Consider the following 25,468-nt stretch of genomic DNA (forward strand, 5'->3'; position numbering starts at 1 on the left):
GCCGTACGCACTACCCTCTGTAGTGCCTTTCGGTCAGAGGCCGAGCAGTTGCCGTACCAGGCAGTGATGCAACCAGTCAGGATGCTCTCGATGTTGCAGCTGTAGAACCTTTTGAGGATCTCAGGACCCATGCCAAATCTTTTTAGTTACCTGAGGGAGAATAGGCTTTGTCGTGCCCTCTTCACGACTGTCTTGGTGTGTTTGGACCATTCTAGTTTGTTGATGTGGACACCAAGGAACTTGAAGCTCTCAACCTGCTCCACTACAGCCCCGTTGATGAAAATGGGGGCGTGCTCGGTCCTCCTTTTCCTGTAGTCCACAATAATCTCCTTAGTCTTGGTTACGTTGAGGGATAGGTTGACCGCCCGGCCAGGTCTGTGACTTCCTCCCTATAGGCTGTCTCGTCGCTGTCGGTGTTCAGGCCTACCACTGTTGTGTCGTCTGCAAACTTAATGATGGTAGTGGAGTCGTGCCTGGCCATGCAGTCGTGGGTGAACAGGGAGTACAGGAGGGGACTGAGCACGCACCCCTGGGGAGCTCCAGTGTTGAGGATCAGCGTGGCAGATGTGTTGCTACCTACCCTCACCACCTGGGGGCGGCCCGTCAGGAAGTCCAGGATCCAGTTGCAGAGGGAGGTGTTTAGTCCCAGGATCCTTAGCTTAGTGATGAGCTTTGAGGGTACTATGGTGTTGAACACTGATCTGTAGTCAATGAATAGCATTCTCACGTAAGTGTTCCTTTTGTCCAGGTGGGAAAGGGCAGTGTGGAGTGCAATAGAGATTGCATCATCTGTGGATCTGTTTGGGCGGTATGCAAATTGGCAGATGTGTTGCTACCTACCCTCACCACCTGGGGGCGGCCCGTCAGGAAGTCCAGGATCCAGTTGCAGAGGGAGGTGTTTAGTCCCAGGATCCTTAGCTTAGTGATGAGCTTTGTTGGTACTATGGTGTTGAACGCTGATCTGTAGTCAATGAATAGCATTCTCACGTAAGTGTTCCTTTTGTCCAGGTGGGAAAGGGCAGTGTGGAGTGCAATAGAGATTGCATCATCTGTGGATCTGTTTGGGCGGTATGCAAATTGGAGTGGGTCTAGGGTTTCTGGGATAATGGTGTTGATGTGAGCCATGTCCAGCCTTTCAAAGCACTTCATGGCTAGAGACGTGAGCGCTACGGGTCGGAAGTCATTTAGGCAGGTTACCTTAGTGTTCTTGGGCTCAGGGGCTATGGTAGTCTGCTTGAAACATGTTGGTATTACAGACTCAGACAGGGAGAGGTTGAAAATGTCAGTAAAAAAACTTGCCAGTTGGTCAGCACATGTTCGGAGTACACGTCCTGGTAATCCGTCTGGACCTGCAGCCTTGTGAATGTTGACCTGTTTAAAGGTCTTACATCGGCTCCGGGGAGCGTGATCACACAGTTGTCCGGAACAACTGATGCTCTCATGCATGTTCCAGTGTTACTTGCCTCGAAGCAAGCATAGAAGTAATTTAGCTTGTCTGGTAGACTACAAATAGAAATACATCAACATAGACCATAACTTAAAACCCGGAAATAATAAATCAAACGCCCTCCTAACTAACACACCACCCTGAACCACATAAAACAAATACCCTCTGCCACGTCCTGACCAAACTAAAATGACAATTAACCCTTATACTGGCCAGGACGTGACAGTACCCCCCCCCCTTAAAGGTGCTAACCCCGGAAGCACCTTAAGAAAAACAACCCCAAACAACAACAAAACAAAAATTCCCCCCTACTAAAGGGAGGGAAGGGAGGGTGGCTGCCGTCAACGACGGCACTGTGCTACACCCCCCCTCCCCAACCCACCTATATCTGGAGGTGGCTCCGGTTCTGGCCGTTCCAGGCAGTCGGGCCACTCTGGCAGACCCGGGGGGCAGTCGGGCCACTCTGGCAGCTCGGGGCAGTCTGGCAGCTCGGGGCAGTCTGGCAGCTCGGGGCAGTCGGGCCACTCCGGCAGCTCGGCGCAGTCTGGCCACTCCGGCAGCTCGGGGCAGTCTGGCCACTCCGGCAACTCGGGGCAGTCGGCCACTCCGGCAGCTCGGGGCAGTCTGGCCACTCCGGCAGTTCCGGGCAGTCTGGCCACTCCGGCAGTTCCGGGCAGTCTGGCCACTCCGGCAGTTCCGGGCAGTCTGGCCACTCCGGCAGTTCCGGGCAGTCTGGCCACTCTGGCGGTTCCGGGCAGTCTGGCCACTCTGGCGGCTCCTGACTAGCGGGCGGCTCTGGCGGCTCCTGACTGGCGGGTGGCTCTGGCGACTCCTGACTGGCGGGCAGCTCTGGTGACGTACGACTGGCGGGCAGCTCTGGTGACTGTTGACTGGCGGGCAGCTCTGGTGACTGTTGACTGGCGGGCAGCTCTGGTGACTGTTGACTGGCGGGCAGCTCTGGTGACTGTTGACTGGCGGGCAGCTCTGGTGACTGTTGACTGGCGGGCAGCTCTGGTGACTGTTGACTGGCGGGCAGCTCTGGTGATTGTTGGCTGGCGGGCAGCTCTGGTGATTGTTGGCTGGCGGGCAGCTCTGGTGACTGTTGACTGGCGGGCAGCTCTGGCGACTTTAGACTGGCGAGGCTGGGTTTACGCACTAGATGCCTGATGCGTGGTGCTGGTACTGGATATGTCAGCTTTGAAACACACACCTTAGGGCTAGTGCGTGGAGCGGGAACAGGACGTACTGGACTGGGCTGACGCACTATAATCCTGGTGCGTGGTGCTGGTACTGGAAATGCCAGGTTGGGAACACGCACCTCTAGGCTAGTGCGTGGAGCTGGAACAGGATATATAGGACCATGGAGGCTTACTGGCGGTCTTGAGCTTAAACCTGGCATCGCCCTTTCTGGCTGAATGCCTACTACCCCCTGGTAAATGCGGGGCGCTGGTATAGCGCGTACTGGCCTAAAAACACTTGGCCTCGCCATAACACCCATTACCCCGAAGCATAAGACCTGTCCATTAACTGGCCTCCGAGAAACAGTCCGGGGATTTGGCCTGGGGCTCCAAACTTGCCCCGCCAAACTACCCATATGCCCCCCCCAAAAAAATTATTGGGGTTGCCTCTCGGGTTTAATCGCCAGTCGTGTTCCTCGGTAGCATTCCCGGTCTTTGCTCCATTTCTCCCGTTTATCCAATCCAAATTCCCTCTGCTCCTTCCTCTGCTGCTTGGTCCTTTGGTGGTGGGAGATTCTGTCACGGCTGTCGTTGGTAATGGAGGACCAAAACGCAGCAGGTATGTGTAAGCTCATCTTGACGTTTATTAACTCAGAATGAACGTACAAAAATAACAAACAAGAGAACGAACGATCAACAGACAGTCTGGCAAGGCACAAGGCTAAACACAGAACAATCTCCCACAAATACACAGACAAACACACCCAACTAATATAGGACTTCCAATCAAAGGCAACACCACACAGCTGCCTTCAATTGGAAGTCCACCCCAATTAACTCAACATAGAAATAGATCAACCAGACTAGACATAGAAATACATCAACATAGACCATAACTTAAAACCCGGAAATAATAAATCAAACGCCCTCCTAACTAACACACCACCCTGAACCACATAAAACAAATACCCTCTGCCACGTCCTGACCAAACTAAAATGACAATTAACCCTTATACTGGCCAGGACGTGACAGGTAGGCTCGTGTCACTAGGCAGCTCTCGGCTATGCTTCACTTTGTAATCTGTAATAGTTTGCAAGCCCTGCCAAGTCCGACGAGCGTAAAATCTCTGAAACAGGACAGTGTTGAGGCACAGATCTGGGGAAGGGTACTAAAAAAAGAACACAATGGCCTCCATCATTCTTCAATGGAAGATGTTTGGCACCACCAAGACTCTTCCTAGAGCTAGCCGCCAGGCCAAACTGAGCAATCGGTGGGGGGAGGTGACCAAGAACCTGATGGTCACTCTGACAGAGCTCCTGAGTTCCTCTTTGGAGATGGGAGAACCATCCAGAAGGACAACCATCTCTGCAGTACTCCACCAATCAGGCCTTTATGGTAGAGTGGCCAGACGGAACACATTACAGCCTGCTCGGGGTTGACCAAAAGGCATCTAAAGGACTCTCAGACCATGAGAAACAAGATTCTCTGGTCTGATGAAACCAAGATTGAACTCTTTGGCCTGAATGCCAAGCGTCACGTCTGGAGGAAACCTGGCACCATCCCTACAGTGAAGCACGGTGGTGGCAGCATCATGCTGTGGGGATGTTGTTCAGTTGCAGGGACTGAGAGACTATTCAGGAACAGTGGCAACCCTTCATTCAGAGCCCCAGTTTTTTATTTTTAATAAATTAGTACAAATGTCTAAACCTGTTTTTGCTTTCTCATTATGGGATATTGTGTGTAGATTGATGAGGGAAAAAAACGATTTAATCAATTTTAGAATAAGGCTGTAACAAAATGTTGAAAAAGTCAAGGGGTCTGAATACTTATTTGTACCCCACACATACAATTATACAGTTGAAGTCTGAAGTTTACATACACCTTAACCAAATACATTTAAACTCAGTTTTTCACAATTCCTGACATTTAATCCTAGCAACAATTCCCTGTCTTAGGTCAGTTAGGGTCACCACTTTATTTTAAGAATGTGAAATGTCAGAATAATAGTAGAGAGAATGATTTATTTCAGCTTTTATTTCTTTCATCACATTCCCAGTGGGTCAGAAGTTTACATACACTCAATTACTATTTGGTAGCATTGACTTTAAATTGTTTAACTTGGGTCAAACGTTTCGGGTAGCCTTCCACAATCTTCCCACAATAAGTTAAGTGAATTTTGGCTTATTCCCCCTGACAGAGCTGGTGTAACTGAGTCAGGTTTGTAGGGCTCCTTGCTCGCACACACTTTTTCAGTTCTGCCCACAAATGTTCTAGGGCTTTGTGATGGCCACTCCAATACCTTGACTTTGTTGTCCTTAGGCCATTTTTCCACAACTTTGGAAGGATGCTTGGGGTCATTTTTCAGGGTTACATGGTAAAAAATAAACCAACATTGAATATCCCTTTGAGCATGGTGAAGTTATTAATTACACTTTGGAAGTTGTATCAATACATCCAGTCATTACAAAGATACAGGCGTCCTTCCTAACTTAGTTGCCGGAGAGGAAGGAAACCGTTCATGGATTTCACCATGAGGCCAATGTTGACTTTATAACAGCAACAGAGTTTAATGGCTGTGATAGGAGAAAACTGAGGATGGATCAACAACATTGTAGTTACGCCACAATACTAACCTAAATGACAGAGTGAAAAGAAGGAAGCCTGTACAGAATAAAAATATTCCAAAACATGCATCCTGTTTGCAATAAGGCAATGAAGTAAAACTGCAAAAAATGTGGCAAAGAAATAACATTATGTCCTGAATACATAGTGTTAAGTTCAAGGAAAATCCAACAAAACAAATCACTGCGTACCACTCTTCATATTTTCAAGCATGGTGGTGGCTGCATCATGTTATGGGTATGCTTGTCATTGGCAAGGAATAGGGAGTTTTTTTAATAAAAGGAATGGAATAGAGCTAAGCACAGGCAAAATCCTAGAGGAAAATCTGGTTCAGTCTGCTTTCCAACAGACACTGGGAGACAAATTCACCTTTCAGCAGGACAATAACCTAAAACACAAGGCCAAATATACACAGACTTACCAAGACGACATTGAATGTTCCTGAGTGGCCTAGTTACAGTTTTAACTTAAATCTACTTGAAAATCTATTGCAAGACTTGAAAATGGCTGTCTAGCAATGATCAACAACCAACTTGACAGAGCATGAAGAATTGTAAAAATAATCTGCAAATATTGCACAATCCAGATGTGCAAATCTCATAGAGACTTACGCAGAAATACTTGCAGCTGTAATCACTGCCAAAGGTGTTTCTAACATGTATTGACTTAGGGGTCTGAATACTTATCTAAATGAGATATTTGTGTTTTAATTTTAAATAAATTAGCAAACATTTCTAAAAACATGTTTTCACTTTGTCATTATGGGATATTGTGTATAGATGGGTGAAATAAAAACATATATATAATCAATTTTGAATTCAGGAATAAGTCAAGGGGTATGAATACTTTCTGAAGGCTTTGGATGTCTCTTAGAGAAAATAATGACTGGAGTGATCTAGTAGAGATAACATTAGGGATAATTGGGTGTCTGGTATTAGGCCTAGGTGGTATATAGATGAGAGAAATTATTATCTACGGTCGATAGTAGCCATCTGATTTTCAGGGTTAAATTGGTATCATGGGCCCTACAGCAGGGTGCAACATTACAGAATGTTCGGTGAGATACTGTATGTACTCGGTAGAACAGATATGAAGCTTTCATGTTGTAGAGTTGGAAATTGGGTCAACTCAATTCATGTTATTTTTATCTGCAGCATTCTGAACGTTGGAATATGAATCTCTTGTATAGAGCTTTTTTCAGGGTTACATGGAAGTTTGGAATCCATCTGGGGACGAGCCTCTCCATACAGTTGTGCCTCAGCCGAGCCTTTCGCCAAATGCAATTCTTGAGGTGGAGTAACTCTGCAAGATCACAGTCGAACCAGGGGCTGAACTTGTTTTTAATTCTCATTTTCTTTATGGGGGCGTATTTGTCAACAATACTACTGAAAATATTTAAAAAATAAGGTCCAAGCGTCTTCAACAGAGGGGATCAAGCTGATTCTATACCATTTTAGAGGCCAGTTCATGAAGGAAGGCTTGCTCATTAAAGTTTTTTAGCAAGCGTCTATGACAAATCAGGACAGGTTGTTTCACTGAGCAGCCATTATGAACACAGGCTGTAAAACAGTGATCACCAGACTGATACCTCTCAGGATTATTTGTGAGGATAGCATCGAGGAGAGTAGCCTTTTCTGAATCTTTGGAGTCATACCTTGTGGGATTGGTAATAATCTGAGAAAGATTTAGGGAGATTGCTTTAGGACTTGGTCAGGTGGTTTAAGCATGTCCCAGTTTAGGTCACCTAGCAGGACAAATTCAGACTTAGTGTAAGGGGCCAGGAGAGAGCTTAAGGCAGGTAGGGTACAGGCCGGTGCTGATGGAGGACAATAGCACCCAGCAACAGTCAACATACAGCTATTTGAAAGTTTAATGCTTAAAACCAGCAAATCAAATTGTTTGGGGACAGACTTGGTGGAGACACCGAGCACTGAAGGTGATCCTTGGTAAAGATTGCCACTACACCACCTTTGGAAGATCTGTCTTGCCGAAAAAGGTTATAACCAGAAAGGTTAACATCCGTATTCAAAACACTCTTCCTTAGCCACGTCTCAGTAATGACCAACACGTCTGGATTGGAGCTGTGAAGCCACACTTTCAATTGATCCATTTTAGGTAATAAGCTTCTAGTGTTAACGTGCAGAAAACCCAGGATTTTATGAGAGCAGTATGGGGTCGTGTGGGCAAGCAGTTTGCTGATGTCAAATTTGTGAACAGAGCGCCCCATGGTGGTGTTGGGGTTAGGTTATGGGCAGGCATAAGCTACGGACAACGAACACAATTGCATTTTATCGATGGAAATTTGAATACACAGAGATACTGGGACGAGATCCTGAGGTCCATTGTTATGCCATTCATTCGCCACGATCACCTCATGTTTCAGCATGATAATGCACGGCCCCATGTCTCAAGGACGGCTGGCACTCACTACATATCTGTCGCCAAACTCACTGGCTCCAGGTAATCTATAAGTCTCTGCTAGGTAAAGCCCCACCTTCTCTCAGCTCACTGGTCACCATAGCAATACCCACCCGTAGCACGCGCTCCAGCAGGTACTGTATATTGCACTGGTCATCCCCAAAGCCAACACTTCTTTTGGCCGCTTTTCCTTCCAGTTCTCTGCTGCCAATGACTGGAACGAATTGAAAAAATCTCTGAAGCTGGGGTCTTATAGGGGTCTCTCTAACTTTAAGGATTAGCTGTCAGAGCAGCTTACCGATCACTGTACCTGTACACAGCCAATCTGTAAATAGCACACCCAACTACCTCATCCCCATATTATTACTTACCCTCTTGCTCTTTTGCACCCCAGTATCTCTACTTGCACATCATCATCTGCACATCTATCACTCCAGTATTAATGCTAAATTGTAATTATTTTAATCTTTATGGCCTATTTATTGCCTACCTACCTACTCTTCTACGTTTGCACTCACTGTACATAGATGTTTCTATTTTTCTTTTGTGTTATTGACTGTATGTTTGTTTATGTGTAACTCTGTGTTGTTGTTTTTGTCGCACTGCTTTGCTTTATCTTGGCCAGGTCGCAGTTGTAAATGAGAACTTATTCTCAACTGGCCTACCTGGTTAAATAAAGGTGAAATAAAATAAAATAAAAAAAAATTATTTGTACACAATTCCTGGAAGCTCAAAATGTCCCAGTTCTTCAATGGCCTGCATATTCAACAAACACCCATTGAGCATGTTTGGGATGCTCTGGATTGATGTGTACGACAGAGTGTTCCAGTTCCCGCCAATAGCCAGCAATTTCTCACCGCCATTGAAGAGGAGTGGGACAACATTCCACAGGCCACAATCAACAGCCTGATCAGCTCTATGCGAAGGAGATCTGTCCTGCTGCATGAGGCAAATGGTGGTCACACCAAATATTGACTGTTTTTCTGATCCACGCCCCTACCTTTTTTTTAAGGTATCTGTGACCAACAGATGCATATCTGTATTCCCAGTCATGTGAAATCCAAAGATTAGGGTCTAATGACTGATTTCCTTATATGAACTGTAGAAATTGTTGCATGTTGTGTTTATATTTTTGTTCAGTGTAGTAAATACACAATTTGTCCAGATCAATGTGTCTTATGTGGCGAGTAAGGAGGCTAGCCTGACCTGGCTGCTTGCTGCACTAATGACCCAGCAGGCCCTGATGCTGTGTGTGTGTGTGTGTGTGTGTGTGTGTGTGTGTGTGTGTGTGTGTGTGTGTGTGTGTGTGTGTGTGTGTGTGTGTGTGTGTGTGTGTGTGTGTGTGTGTGTATGTGTGTGTGTGTGTGTGTGTGACTGCGAGCAGGTTCACTTGGGGGTCCACTGCTACCAACTAAAGACGGAAGGACATCGAACGTGGCCTGACCACGACATCAATCATTGAGAGAAAGAGAGAGAGAGAGAGAGAGAGAGAGAGAGAGAGAGAGAGAGAGAGAGAGAGAGAGAGAGACTGTACTGCATCCCCTTTGTAAATTGCAAAGCCTCTTCATTAAGTGAACCGAGGTCCTCTGGCTCGGAATGATGACACTTAAACACCATCTCCATTCCCCACTGCTCTGTGACGCATTTCCCTGTGTCTGCATTGAGCGTGGGTGTCAGCGCAGATATGAGGCTTTTCACGCTGGCAGGCAGGCAGAGTGATGCAGTGGATGACACCACCAGACATGACATTTGGAAACATTTCTGGGTCCTGCTCACACAGGCAGAGGTACAATGTGCCGCCATTGCTCCTGTGTCTAAACTCATGTAGGAGGGCCAGTGTTATGTGAATGATAGAGTGCTGTGTTATGCTGAGTTTCTGATACATTTCTTAGTCATTTATGAGCGTGAGACTCCATCTGCTCGCTCCTGTTGTGACGCTGATCTTGCCAGGGACAAATTTGCACAGAAGTTACAGGAGAGATCGGTAGGTGTTCTCAAAAGGTATAGCCTACTGTTCATTCTTTGCTGATTGACTATACAGAGATAGTAGTAAAACAAAACTCCCATTTATAATATCTGTATAATAAGGAGCATGGAGCTAAACCATGACTGTGGGGAATGTGTTGCAGGCACAGGCAGTGTATAGTAAAGGATGGAATGCTGGTACACTCTTAGAAAAAATGGTCTCAAAAGGCTTCTTTGGCTTTCCCCATAAGACAACCCTTTTGGGTTCCATGCAGAATGGTTTTGTCTAGAAGGGATACAGCTTTAGTCAAAATTGACTTTTCGTAGCAAGTTTAGAACTTACGCAGCAAGGAGAATTAACGTAGCAGGTTAGGAGAACTAGGTTAAGGTTAGGAAAAGTGTTAGGGTTAGGGTTGATGCCGAATTTGACAAAAGCTGTATCCCATCTAGACATCACCATGTGGAAGCTTCAGTGGCAATTACCTGATTAGTGAGAGAAGCTTTAAAAATGGATGTGCTGCACAGATGTGTGTTTGTGGTCCCAAACAAAGTCCTTTAAGTGTAAAGCTTTTTTTTTATTTAACTAGGCAAGTCAGTTAAGAACAAATTCTTATTTACAATGACGGCCTACTGGGCCTACAGTGGGTTAACTGCCTTGTTCAGGGGTAGAACGATTACTGGCCCAACGCTCTAACCACGCTCTAACCACTAGGCTACCTGCCACCCCCAAAAAAAGCTACAACAGAGTATCCACATAAAGCCCCTTACAATATGAATTGGAGAGAGAGAGAGGTGCTTGGCTTGGTGCCAGTACTCATTTAGCTACTGTGTATATGTGTATATTTAGGTGCAGGAGCTCCACTGTACTTTTTAACTAGCATTCTATAAGAGGAACAGGAACTCAAACAGTAGCACTTTTGAGGTGCCAGTACTCTGCTCAGGTGAGCTCCTGCCCAAGTCAAGCACTGAGAAAGAGAGAAGGGAGAGTGAGAGAGGGCATGCATGAAGGCAGACAGACACTATGTGTCCTTTTAAATTATGCTGGGGGAAGAAACCGTCTTTCTCTCACACCCACTCACATGCTGCAACATACACACATGCACTAAACAAAAGGCTACACACACCCCTCCCCTGCACGTTTCTGCTTTCACGTATTTGTGCAGTAGACGCATCATTGACAGCCCCCAGTTCCTTATGATGAAATACCAGGGTTGGCAATAGACAGGTTATCAATTGTTAATGTTGTCTGTCATCTATCTAGCCAAGGCGAGACGCAAGACCACAATATCCGAGGCAACCTTTTGAACCGGCGTTTCTCGCTAAATCGTCAGCTTTGCCCAAGTCAAAAGCCCCCCGAGGTCGGGGAAATCGTGCGTTTTCACTCCCCACCAAAGCTGCACCCGCGCTACTAAACAATTTCTTCGGGATCGCTCGGTGAGAAACGTGAGCAGAAAGAAGAATGTGAAATGGACTGAGTTGCTGTGAGAAACATTGAAGGTATTTCCACTCGGGGGAACGACGGCAGAGAAGATATTGGATTTTATTAGGAATTTTCCCATTTATCAAATTAAGGTGAGAAAACTCTGTATACTATTCATTCCATGAAACGTGCATTGTCAGTGTTTTTTATAGACGCGATGCAGTCGATTTGACAGTAAATGACTGAGGGAGCTACTGTGCGCAATTCGAGTACAGTAGTAGTTTTATATGAACAGTTTTACAATCACACCTATTCCTTGTGATATCTGTCATCAATCGACTTTTGCTGATTTTCTATTTGTTATTTGCATGTATACATTAGCCTAATAGATATATCCTAGGTGAGTTTTTGACTTTATTATTCTCTTACACGGATGTTATGCTTTACATTTCTTCATGGATTTAAAAAAAAAATTAATATTGTGATATGCATAGCCTAAGCTTTAATTGTTGCTCTCTCTCTTTGAGTGTATGTGAATCAATCATCATCCATGATCATGCTATTTTCAACCATGTGTTGTTATAGACCTAACTAGTGATTCATATATAATGCGATTCCTATATTGATTTGAGGTATCCTAGGCTATTGCCTATATTCATATACCAGGCAGCACGTTTTGTCGTTGTGCCATAAACCGTCCGTTATGTTTTGGATGGCTGACAATTTGCATACATTAAAAGATAAAAATCAATGCCGCAGTTTTATCTCTGGATTTTCTCAATTGATAGCTTGCACCATGACACGCATAGGAGCTAATGTCTGCACACATACATTTGGAACCATTTTTATTGTTGCACCAACTATATGTTAATGTCTTCCTGTGTTTTCCTGCCTGTCTGTCTGTCTGTCTGTCTGTCTGTACCTACTGATCTATGAAGTTAATAATCAATTAGGCAGTATCACTGTAGTACTTAATTAGTGTATTTTGGACCATTGAGCTTGCTTAAACCTCTTTATCAGTCTAATCCTGCCTTTTATTAAACCAAGTGTCAAATTGCAGAGTAACATTGTACCTCAACACACTGGTATGTTGTAGGTGCACTCTTAGAAAAAAGGGTTCCAAACAGGTTCTTCGGCTGTCCCCATAGGATAACTCTTTTTGGTTCCAGGTAGAACCATTTTTTGGTTCCAGGTAGAACCCTTTTGGGTTCCATGTAGAACCATCGGTGGAAAGGTTCTACATGGAACCCAAAAGGGTTCTACCTGGACCCAAAAAGGGTCATTCTAAGGGTTCTCCTTTGGGGACAGCCAAAGAACCCTTTCAGGTTCTAGATAGCACCTTTTTTTCTAAGTGTGTGGTGGAACATCACAGGGGCCAAGCTCCTACCCCACAAGCATTTCGCTACACCCGCAATAACATCTGCTAAACATGTGTATGTGACAAATTAAATTTGATTTGCTTCCAGTTCGAGCTATAAGACTGCTAAATAGTTAGTTAAATAGTTAACCAATAGCTACCCGGAATATCTGCATTGACCCTTTTTGGACTAATCTCATTTGACCCATCACATATGCAGCTGTTAACTATCCCGTTGCCTAGTCACTTTATCCCTACCTATATGTACATATCTACCTCAATTACCTTGTGCCCCTGCACATCGACTCGGTACTGGTAGTCTGTGTATATAGCCAGGTTATTGTTACTCATCGAGAATTTATTCCTTGTGTTATTTTTTTATTTTTTATTCCTCGTGTTATTATTAGTATATCTTTTTTTTTTAAACTATTTTTCTTTCTTTTCTCTCTGAATTGCTGGGAAGAGCCCGTAAATAAGCATTTCACTGTTGGTTTACACCTGTTGTTTACGAAACATGTGACAAATAAAAGTTGATTTGAACTGTCCCCAAAACATATGTTTAACAATACTTTAAAATCAAAACATAATTTACATTCTTCCCTGTCTGCCTAATAAGGTGTTGGAAACCCTGATTTCGGTCTCCAAAAGGCGTCCCCACCATTGTGTAGAAAGTGTTGTTTTTCTCTTGAGCAAGGCCAGCATTGCCCACAGCACTCCACACAGACATTGTGGAGGACATGTGAAAATGACTCGCTTTTTGTCCTAGACTGAGGGACCATCTTGACTCCCACTTGAGTGCAACAATAGACCCAGTGAGGATGGCCATTTTCTAATCCACCCTGTTTAATTAAAAGGCTCCCCATTCAAACCCTCTCGCTGGCTGTCAAGCTGGTTTTCTGACCACAGACCAACACAGACCTCAGCTTGTTTAAGACACCCCCTCCCTTTCCATTCTCCCCAACCCTTTCAACACACTCAACCATTTTTATTGCTGCACTAACTACACTATACAAACAAAAGTACAGCTCTTTCGGAAAGTATTCAGACCCCTTGACTTTTTCCACATTTTGTTACGTTACAACCTTAATATAAACTGGATTAAATAGTTATTTTTCCTCATCAATCTACACAAAATACCCAATAATGACAAAGCAAAAACAGGTTTTTAGAAATGCTTGCTAATTTGTTAAAAATAAAAACTTAAATAATACATTTACATAAGTATTCAGACCCTTTACTCAGTGCTTTGTTGAAGCACCTCTGGCAGCAATTACAGCATCGAGTCTTCTTGGCTATGACGCTACAAGCTTGGCACACATGTATTTGGGGAGTTCCTCCCATTCTTCTCTGCAGATCCTCTCAAGCTCTGTCAGGTTGGATGGGGAGCGTTGCTGCACAGCTATTTTCAGGTCTCTCCAGAGATGTTCGATCAGGGTCAAGTCCGGGCTCTGACTGGGCCACTCAAGTACATTCAGAGACTTGTCCCAAAGCCACTCCTGCGTTGTCTTGGCTGTGTGCTTAGGGTCATGGTCCTGTTGGAAGGTGAACCTTCGCCCCAGTCTGAGCGTTCTGGAGCAGGTTTTCATCAAGGATCGCTCTGTACTTTTCTCTGTTCATCTTTGCCTTGATCCTGACTAGTCTCCCAATCCCAGCAAAACATCCCCACAGCATGATGCTGCCACCACCATGTTTCACCGTAGGGATGGTGCCAGGTTTCATCCAGACGTGACGCATTTAGGCCAAACAGTTCGATCTTGGTTTCGTCAGACCTGAGAATCTTGTTTCTCATGGTCTGAGTCTTTAGGTGCCTTTTGGCAAACTCCAAGCAGTCTGTGATGTGCCTTTTACCCATTAGTGGCTTCCGTCTGGCCACTCTACCATAAAAACCTGATTGGTGGAGTGCTGCAGAAATTGTTGTCGTTCTGGAAGGTTCTTCCATTTCCACAGGGAAACTCTAAAGCTCTGTCAGAGTGACCATCGGGTTCTTGGTCACCTCCCTAACCAAGGCCCTTCTTTCCCCGATTGCTCAGTTTGGCCAGCTCTAGGAAGAGTCTTGGTGGTTCCAAACTTCTTCCATTTAAAAATGATGGAGGCCACTGTGTTCTTGGGGACCTTCAATGCTGCAGAAATTGTTTGGTACCCTTCCCTAAATCTGTGCCTCGACACAATCCTGTCTTGGAGCTCTACAGACAGTTCCTTCAACTTCATGGCTTGGTTTTTGCTCTGACATGCACTGCCAACTGTGGGACCTTATATAGACAGGTGTGTGCCTTTCCAAATCATGTCCAATCAATTGAATTTACCACAGGTGGACTCCAATCAAGTTGTAGAAACATCTCAAGGTATTTCTGTTTTGTATTTTTAATGCATTTGCAAAGATTTATAAACTTCTTTTTGTTTTGTCATCATGGGGTATCTTCTTTACACTCTCTTTGGATAATTCATTCCAATCATTTTAAAGTTAACAGCAGGTATTTTGCATGTAAGTTTAAGTATTTTGATATCTTCACAAATCTAGATGGCTGAGGATTTAAAAAAATGGAATCCATGTTTGAATAAGGCTGTAACGTAACAAAATGTGGAAAAAGTCAAAGGTTCTGAATATTTTCCAAGGGCACTGTATATGGACACCCCTTCAAATGAGTGGATTCAGCTATTTCAGCCACACCCATTGCTGACATGTATAAAAAATTGAGCACACCGCCATGCAATCTCCATAGACAAACATTGGCAGTAGATTGGCCTTACTGAAGAGCTTAGTGATTTAACGTGGCACCATCATAGGATGCCACCTTTCCAACAAGTCAGTTAGTCAAATTTCTGCTCTGCTAGAGCTGCCCATGTCAACTGTAAGTGCTGTTATTGTGACGTGGAAACATCTAGGAGCAACAACAGCTCAGCCGCGAAGTGGTAATCCACACAAGCTCACTGAACGGGACCATCGTGTGCTGAAGTGCGTAGCGCGTAAAAATCATCTGTCCTCGGTTGCAACACTCACTACCGAGTTCCAAACTGCCTCTGGAAGCAACATCAGTACAATAATTATTAGTCGGGAGCTTCATGAAATGGGTTTCCATGGCCGAGTAGCCGCACACAAGCCTAAGATCACCATGTGCACTGCCAAGCTTTGGCTGGAGTGGTGTAAAGCTCACCGCTATTGGACTCCGGAGCAGTGGAAATGTGTTCTCTGGAGTGATGAATCACGATTCACAATCTGGCAGTCCGACGGACAAATCTGGGCTTGGCGGATGCCAGGAGAACACTATCTGCTCTAATGCACAGTGCCAACTTTGAAGTTTGGTGGAGGACGAATAATGGTCTGGGGCTGTTTTTCATGGTTCGAGCTAGGCCCGTTAGTTCCAGTTAAAGGAAATCTTAACGCTACAGCACACAATGACATTCTAGATTATTCAAATCAAATTAAACTTTATTTGTCTCATGTGCCGAATACAACCTTACCCTGGAATGCTTACTTACAAGCCCTTAACCAACAGTGCAGTTCAAGAAAGAGTTAAGAAAATATTTACCAAATAACCTAAAGTAAAAAATTATAAAATGTAACACAATAAAATATCAATAACGAGGCTATATACAGGGGGGTACTGGTACCGAGTCAATGTGCCGGGGTACAGGTTAGTCGAGGTACGAGGTAATTGACTATGCATAGATAATAAACAGTGAGTAGGAGCAGTGTAAAAAACAAATGGGGGGAGTGGTAGAAGCTGTTAAGGAGCCTTTTGGTCCTAGACTTGGTGCTCCGGTACCGCTTGCCGTGCGGTAGCAGAGAGAACAGTCTGTGACTTGGGTGACTGAAGTCTGACAATTTTTTGCTCTGACACCGCCTAGTACATAGGTCCTGGATGGCAGAAAGCTTGGCCCCAGTGATGTACTGGGCTGTACGCACTACCCTCTGTAGCGCCTTGCGGTCAGATGCCGAGCAGTTGCCATAACAGACAGTGATGCAACCGGTCAGGATGCTCTAAGGTGCAGCTGTATAACTTTTTAAGGATCTGGGGACTCATGGCAAATCTTTTCAGTCTCCTGAAGGGGAAAAGTTGTTGTTGTGCCCTCTTCACGACTGCTTTGGTGTGTTTGGACCATGATAGTTTGTTGGTGATGTGGACTCCAAGGAACTCGAAACTCTCGACACTGATGAAGCCGATGAGTGAGGTGGTATACTCTTTAATGCCATTGGATGAATCCCAGAACAAATTCCAGTCTGTGCTAGCAAAACAGTCCTGTAGCATAGCATCCGAATCATCTGACCACTTCCGTATTGAGATGAGTCACTGGTACTTGCTGCTTTTGATTGTAAGCAGGAATCAGGAGGATAGAATTATGGTCAGATTTGCCAAATGGAGGGCGGGCGAGAGCTTTGTATGCATCTCTGTGTGTGGAGTAAAGATGGTCTAGAGTTTTTTTCCTTCTGGTTGCACATGTGACATGCTGGTTGAAATTAGGTAAAACAGATTTAAGTTTACCTGCATTAAAGTCCCCGGCCACTTCTGGATGAGAATTTTCTTGTTTGCTTATGGCCTTATACTGCTGGTTGAGTGCGGTCTTAGTGCCAGAATTGGTTTGAAGTGGTAAATAGACGGCTACGAATAATATAGATGAGGACTCTCTTGGTAGATAGTGTGGTCTACAGCTTATCATAAGGTACTCTACCCCAGGCGAGCAATACCTCAAGACTTCTTTAATATTAGACATTGCGCACCAGCTGTTATTGACAAATAGACACACACCCCCGACCCTTGTCTTACTAGACATAGCTTCTCTGTCCTGCCGATGCATGGAAAATCCTTCCAGTGTAACGCCCTGGCCATAGAGAGGGGTTTTTTGTTCTTTATTTTGGTTAGGCCAGGGTGTTACATTGGGTGGGCGTTCTATGTTCCTTTTTCTATGTTTTGGTATTTCTTTGTTTTGGGCCATGTGTGTGGCTCCCAATCAGGCACAGCTGAAGCTCGTTGCTGCTGATTGGGAGTCACACATAAGGAGCATGTTTTTCCTTTGGGTTTTGTGGGTAATTGTTTCTGTTTGAGTATTTTCCTCACAGGACTGTTTGCTGTCGTTTTTGTTCATTTTGTAGTGTTCTCTTGTTTATTTGAATTAAAACTCTAATGATGAACACATCCTCTGCTGCACCTTGGTTCCCTCTTCAAGACAGTCGTTACAGAATTACCCACCAACAAAGGACCAAGCAGCGGAAGAAGGCTGGCGAGGTAAGGGAGACCGGGAGGCACCCCCAAGAATTTTTTAGGGGGGGGCACAAGGGGAGTTTTGCGGGGCAAGAATGGAGCCCCAGGCCAGCTCCCCGCACTAGCATGGAGGTGCGTGTTCGCAATCTGGTACGCCCAGTACCAGCACCACGCACCAGGAGTCTAGTGTGTCAACCCAGCCTCGCCAGTCAACAGTCGTCATCAGAGCTGCCCGCCAGTCAACAGTCGTCATCAGAGCTGCCCGCCAGTCAACAGTCGTCATCAGAGCTGCCCGCCAGTCAACAGTCGTCATCAGAGCTGCCCGCCAGTCAACAGTCGTCATCAGAGCTGCCCGCCAGTCAACAGTCGTCATCAGAGCTGCCCGCCAGTCAACAGTCGTCAGAGCTGCCCGCCAGTCAACAGTCGTCAGAGCTGCCCGCCAGTCAACAGTCGTCAGAGCTGCCCGCCAGTCAACAGTCGTCAGAGCTGCCCGCCAGTCAACAGTCGTCATCAGAGCTGCCCGCCAGTCAACAGTCGTCATCAGAGCTGCCCGCCAGTCAACAGTCGTCATCAGAGCTGCCCGCCAGTCAACAGTCGTCATCAGAGCTGCCCGCCAGTCAACAGTCGTCATCAGAGCTGCCCGCCAGTCAACAGTCGTCAGAGCTGCCCGCCAGTCAACAGTCGTCAGAGCTGCCCGCCAGTCAACAGTCGTCAGAGCTGCCCGCCAGTCAACAGTCGTCAGAGCTGCCCGCCAGTCAACAGTCGCCAGAGAGGTCAGACTGCGCTGAACTGCCGGAGTGGCCAGACTGCGCTGAACTGCCGGAGTGGCCAGACTGCGCTGAACTGCCGGAGTGGCCAGACTGCCCTGAACTGCCGGAGTGGCCAGACTGCCCTGAACTGCCGGAGTGGCCAGACTGCCCTGAACTGCCGGAGTGGCCAGACTGCCCTGAACTGCCGGAGTGGCCAGACTGCCCTGAACTGCCGGAGTGGCCAGGGACGCCCGCCAGCCCGGTGAGTCCTGTGCCTACGCCTAGGGCCAGGCCTCTGTCATGTCTCCCCAGCCCGGTGAGTCCTGTGCCTGTGCCCAGGGCCAGGCATCCATCATGTCTCCCCAGCCTGGTGAATCCTGGGTCAGTGCCGTCGGAGCCGCCAGGGTTGCCCGCCAGCCGGGCGCAGCCATCGCCGCCCGCCAGCCGGGCGCAGTCAGCGTCGCCCACCAGACCTTCGGCGCGGCCAGGTGCACCACCTAAGAGGGCGACGGGTGGAGCAGAGGCCACGTCCCGCACCTGAGCCGTCGCCGTAAGAAGGCCCACCCGGACCCTCCCCTTCAGAGTCAGGTTTTGCGTCCGGAGTCCGCACCTTTGGGGGGGGGGGGTACTGTAACGCCCTGGCCATAGAGAGGGGTTTTTTGTTCTTTATTTTGGTTAGGCCAGGGTGTTACATTGGGTGGGCGTTCTATGTTCCTTTTTCTATGTTTTGGTATTTCTTTGTTTTGGGCCATGTGTGTGGCTCCCAATCAGGCACAGCTGAAGCTCGTTGCTGCTGATTGGGAGTCACACATAAGGAGCATGTTTTTCCTTTGGGTTTTGTGGGTAATTGTTTCTGTTTGAGTATTTTCCTCACAGGACTGTTTGCTGTCGTTTTTGTTCATTTTGTAGTGTTCTCTTGTTTATTTGAATTAAAACTCTAATGATGAACACATCCTCTGCTGCACCTTGGTTCCCTCTTCAAGACAGTCGTTACATCCAGCTCCATATTATCCGTGTCGTCATTTATCCACGACTCGGTGAAACATAAGATATGTCCCGTTGGTAGGATAATCTTGATCGTAGATCATCCATTTTATTTTCCAATGATTGCACTTTGGCCAATAGAACGGATGGCAGTGGGGGTTTACTCACTCGTCTACGAATTCTCAAAAAGCAGCCCAACCTCTGCCCCCTTTTTCTCAGTCTTTTCTTCGCGCACTTGACGGGGATTTGGGACTGGTCTCGAGAAAGCAGTATATCCTTTGCGTCGGACTCATTAAAGAAAAAATCTTCTTCCAGTTCGAGGTGAGTAATCGCTGTCCTGATATCCAGAAGTTATCTTTGATCATAAGAGATGGTAGCAGCAACATTATGTACAAAATAAGTACAAAAATAAGTTACAAACAACGTGAAAAAACAAACAAAAAAGCACAGTTGGTTAGGAGCACGTAAAACGGCAGCCATCCCCTCCAGCGCCATTCTGAACATTCTGAACAATTCTGTGCTTCCAACATTGTGGAAACAGTTGGCAACAGTTTGGGGAAGGCCCTTTCCTGTTTCAGCATGACAATGAACCCATGCACAAAGCGAGATCCATGCAGAAATGGTTTGTCGAGATCGGTGTGTAAGAACTTGACTGGCCTGCACAGAGCCTTGACCTCAACCCCATCGAACACCTTTGGGATGAATTGGAACACTGACTGCGAGCCAGACCTAATTGTCCAACATCAGTGCCAAACCTCTCTAATGCTCTTGTGGCTGAATGTAAGCAAGTCCCTGCAGCAATGTTCCTACATCCAGTGGAAAGCCTTCCCAGAATTGTGGAAGCTGTTATAGCATCAAAGGTGGGAAAAACTCCATATTAATGCCCATGATTTTGGAATGAAATGTTCGATGAGCAGGTGTCCACATACGTTTGGTCATCTATTTTTATGTCTGTCTGTCTGTACCTAATGATCTATGAAGTTAATAATTTTGTACTGAGATGCAGTGCCTTAGACCTTTGAATCCATGTGTGTGTGTTAACTATTTAACTTTACTAGAATGCTTAAAAGGGCGCAAAAATTTAAAATATCGGTTATCGGTATCATTTTATTTTCGCTAAGAAAATGTCGGATATCGGTATCGGCCAAAAATGTCATATTTGTGCATCACTCGGTGCATCACTAGCTCTTGCTGCTGGTGAGTCTCTGATCCACCTCGATGCAGACGACACCATTCTGTATACTTCTGGCCCTTCTTTGGACACTGTGTTAACAACCCTCCAGATGAGCTTCAAGGCCATACAACTCTCCTTCCGTGGCCTCCAACTGCTCTTAAATACAAGTAAAACTAAATGCATGCTCTTCAACCGATCGCTGCCTGCACCTGCCCGCCCGTCCAGCATCACTACTCTGGACGGTTCTGACTTAGAATATGTGGACAACTACAAATACCTAGGTGTCTGGTTAGACTGTAAGCTCTCCTTCCAGACTCACATCAAACATCTCCAATCCAAAGTTAAATCTAGAATTGGCTTCCTATTTCGCAACAAAGCATCCTTCACTCATGCTGCCAAACATACCCTCGTAAAACTGACCATCCTACCGATCCTCGACTTCGGCGATGTCATTTTCAAAATAGCCTCCAATACCCTACTCAATAAACTGGATGCAGTCTATCACAGTGCCATCCGTTTTGTCACCAAAGCCCCATATACTACCCACCACTGCGACCTGTACGCTCTCGTTGGCTGGCCCTCTCTTCATACTCGTCGCCAAACCCATTGGCTCCAGGTCATCTACAAGACCCTGCTAGGTAAAGTCCCCCCTTGTCTCCGCTCACTGGTCACCATAGCAGCACCCACCTGTAGCACGCGCTCCAGCAGGTATATCTCTCTGGTCACCCCCAAAGCCAATTCCTCCTTTGGCCGTCTCTCCTTCCAGTTCTCTGCTGCCAATGACTGGAACGAACTTCAAAAATCTCTGAAACTGGAAACACTTATCTCCCTCACTAGCTTTAAGCACTAGCTGTCAGAGCAGCTCACAGATCACTGCACCTGTACATAGCCCATCTATAATTTAGCCCAAACAACTCCTTTGCACCCCATTATTTGTATTTCTACTTTGCACTTTCTTCTACTACAAATCTACCATTCCAGTGTTTTACTTGCTATATTGTATTTACTTTGCCACCATGGCCTTTTTTGCCTTTACCTCCCTTATCTCACCTCATTTTCTCACATTGTATATAGACTTATTTTTCTACTGTATTATTGACTGTATGTTTGTTTTACTCCATGTGTAACTCTGTGTTGTTGTATGTGTCGAACTGCTTTGCTTTATCTTGGCCAGGTCACAATTGTAAATGAGAAATTGTTCTCAACTTGCCTACCTGGTTAAATGAAGGTTACACACACACACACACACCACTGACCAAAAAGTTATTTTGTTGTTTTTTACGTATGTCCCCATTACCAGTAAAACATAATCAAAACCTATTTCTTTTGCTTACTTGCTGTGCTGTTTCGTTGTTCATTTGTTCAGTCGTTTCATTTTCAACCAGGATTTTTATGGAACGCCGTTTGGGTCTTTGTGTGTAAAAAAATAACTATTGAGCACTATTTGACGTGTCAAATAAAACTATTTGATGTGTCAAATAAGCTTGTTGACCAATTAGGGCCTGAATATGACACACACATAATAATTTAACGCGTTCATACATTTTTTACTTAGTTATTACACATTGATTACACTATCACTCATATTTCATATGTCACAACGATTCATCGATACGCATGCTATGATGCTGGTAAAGTTGTCTCGCACACCTACAGTGCTGATCATTAAAAAAAGCTAGTTAGCTCATGGATGCAAACAATGTTGTTCCCCAAAAACATAGCAAAACGACACAATCTGTTTCAGTAGCTATAGTTAGCTAGCTAACTATATAGCTAGGTGTCATCATCACCCTAGTTTATATGACAGTTCTTATTTGATTAATGGTGGTCGGACCCATCTATGTGAAGCTAGCCACAATAAGGATTAGGCACAATCGTGGACTTTGGTTAGCCTTCAAAATAAAGGTATGGAATAATTATATTATTTGTATTCATTTGCATCACTGTCAATGACAGTTTTATTTTGAAGGCTATCCGCAAATTCCACTATTGTGCCTAATCCTTATTGTGGCTAGCTTCACAACACATAACTGTCTGGTCGAGCGTCACTAGCCAGATGAAGATAGCTGGCTGCTTATAACGTTAGCTTTAGGCAATAGGGTTAAGTAGCTGGATAGCTATTTATTTTGATGAACTGATGTTCAATTTCAATAGGCGAACAACAAGTGGCAACCTAGCTAATACTTACTCACAAGGATTCCAAAATCATTGCTAAGAATAATGAAAATGACTGCAGTTTCTACTGGTCGTTGTTTTCAGGCTGGTTGTATTGGTGCTAGCTAGGTACCAAGCTAAAGGTAGCTACCCCAGAAATTGCGGTCGAACAAATTATGCTATATTACCAACTCGGTATTGTAAACACATCGTTCGTGGACAGTGTTTGCTTGTTTGCTGACTTTTTTGGACAGCTTTGACAGTGCTACCATATATTGTTTGACACGCAAAGACCCAAACAGCGTTCCATAGTATGTATGATGTGAAGCAAATAGCAGTGCCGCTATTACTGTGTAACTCCGGTAGGGCAACATCGGAAAAATAGCACACTTGGTAGTGTTAACCAGTGCTCGACCAGTCGGTGAAAGCCAACATCACCCACGACAGAGAACGGTTGATTTTCAAGGGCAATTTATACCATTATCTTGGCTTTAATGGATTTCACCTTTGAGTTGTCTCGCTGAAATTTTCTTACTCTTTCAAATGACTGCTTGACTTGTTGACTGCTCGATCCACACAGCAGACATTATGGGCTAGTTTAGGAATGCTGTGTTGCACGTATAGCGCAAATTTTACATAGCGTCATTACGTCATGCACCTTCGTTATATAGGTATGCACGTCAGCTTTGACATCGGTTTTGCACATTGGGCGTTAAACTAGACATTGGCCGATACCGATGTTGGCATTTTTAGCTAATATCGTCCGATTCCGATATATTCACCGATATATCGTGCATCCCTGCTATAGATTACTGTAGTACTTTATTACTGTAAATTCCGGACTATAAGCCGCAACTTTTTTCCCACGCTTTGAACCCCGCGGCTTAAACAATGACGCGGCTAATATATGGATTTTTCCCGCTTTCAATTTTTTTATATCCAAAAAAACACATTCTGTGACGTGCTCAGTTTTTTGGCGGCATGAAGCTTTCATTAGACCAATGAAATTGCCGAACGGGTTAAGGTCAAACAACTTTTTTGTTACTGTTTAGATTAAATCGAGCGCTCTCAAACTTCCCATCATTCTGATTACGGTAGTCATTTTGTCACCCTCATCATGGCAAAGACACGGAGAAATGCATATGATGCAGCTTTCAAGTTGAAGGCGATTGATCTGGCTGTTGGAAAAGGAAATAGAGCTGCTGCACGGGAGCTTGGTCTTAATGAGTCGATGATAAGACGTTGGAAACAGCAGCGTGAGGAATTGACTCAGTGCAAAAAGACAACTAAAGCTTACTGCAAATTTTTTATTTTTTGTTACAAGCCGTGTTTCGTTAAAGCCTATTTATTTTTGTTACAAGCCGTGTTTCGGTAAAGCCTATTTATTTTTGTTACAAACCGTGTTTCGTTAAAGCCTGTGTAAAGTTCATTTGTTTCAATGTACCGGTAGGCACCTGCGGCTTATAGACATGTGCGGCTTATTTATGTTCAAAATAAAACTTTTAAAAAAAATTCAGTAGATGCGGCTTATATTCAGGTGCGCTTAATAGTCCGGAAATTACGGTAGTTTGTTTTGGAATATTGAGTTTGCTTAATCCTCTTTATCAGTTTAATCCTGCCTCTTCAAAGATTCCCTATTCAAACCCTCTCGCTGGCTATCAAGCTGGTTCTCTGACCACAGACACACAGAAGCCTCAGTTTGTTTGAGACACCACTTCCTTTCCATAATTCCCAACCCCTTCAACACACACCCCGACGTCTCTCTGTCTCTCTCTGTATGTGTGTGTGTCTTTCTCTGTCTCTCGCTCTCTCTCTCTCTCCCTCCCTAGATAAACATTGCTTTTCCCCAATGAAAGATAAGCACTCTATTGGCATGTTATCTCCCTCAGTCTAGGGTTGTCTTTATTATTTTAGCAATTGCATTTTCCCAACACAAGCGAAGGACTTGCATTTTTCCTACACAATCAAAGGACTTGCATTTTCCCTATACAAGCAAAGACATTGCATTTTCCCTACACAAGCAAAGGACTTGCATTTTCTATATACAAGTAAATGACTTGCATTTCCCTTACTTAAGCAAATGACTTGCATTTTCCATGCACAAGCGAAGGAGCATCTACATATTTTCAAGGAAGCACTTTCTTTGGGACTACATAACATATTCACTGTCACGACTTCCGCCGAAGTTGATCCCTCTCCTTCTTCGGGCGGCGTTCGGCGGTCGAAGTCACCGACCTAGCCATCGCTGATCCACTTTTAATTTTCTTGTTTTGTCTTGTCTTCCATCACACCTGGTTCCAATTCCATCAGTTACATGTTGTGTATTTAACCCTCTGTTCCCCCTCATGTCCTTGTCGGTAATTGTTTCTTGTAGTGCTTATGCACGGTATGCTGGTATGTACCGGGTTTTGTTTGACCCATTTGTTGTATTGTTCTGTTGACGGTGGTTTATGGATATTAAACGACACCGTTGTAAATCAGTTTTCGCTCTCTTGCGCCTGACTTCTCTGCCGCCAGTACGCATTACACTACATTCATTCACCATCCATAATAGATGTCAACACTGTACATAATGCTACATTCTGTCAATTGCAAGTTTGTATGTCACTGCATACCCGATTCAATCCGTAGATAAGCGTTTGTGAACGTTTGTGCAGTGCTTATTTAAACAATAAGGCACGAGGGGTATACCACGGGTATGACACAAAATAACTTTTTACTGTTCTATTTACGTTGGTACCCAGTTTATAATGGCCTTGGGTGTTTTTGGTATATGGCCAATATACCACAGCTAAAGGCTG

General features: G+C 45.0%; 1 protein-coding gene across 1 annotated transcript in view; it reads left to right on the forward strand.

Annotated features, from left to right (window-relative positions):
• Window positions 1-10,643: 10,643 nt before the first annotated feature.
• Window positions 10,644-25,468, forward strand: part of LOC106573923 (phospholipid phosphatase-related protein type 3) — a 28,142-nt gene continuing 13,317 nt past the window's right edge. Inside the window, exon 1 of the mRNA XM_014149385.2 lies at window positions 10,644-11,203. The gene's annotated coding sequence lies outside the window, so the exon portion shown is untranslated. The remainder of the gene's footprint in view (window positions 11,204-25,468) is intronic.

Source organism: Salmo salar, chromosome ssa16 (genome assembly GCF_905237065.1).
Source record: "Salmo salar chromosome ssa16, Ssal_v3.1, whole genome shotgun sequence".
Classification (NCBI taxonomy): Eukaryota; Metazoa; Chordata; class Actinopteri; order Salmoniformes; family Salmonidae; genus Salmo; species Salmo salar.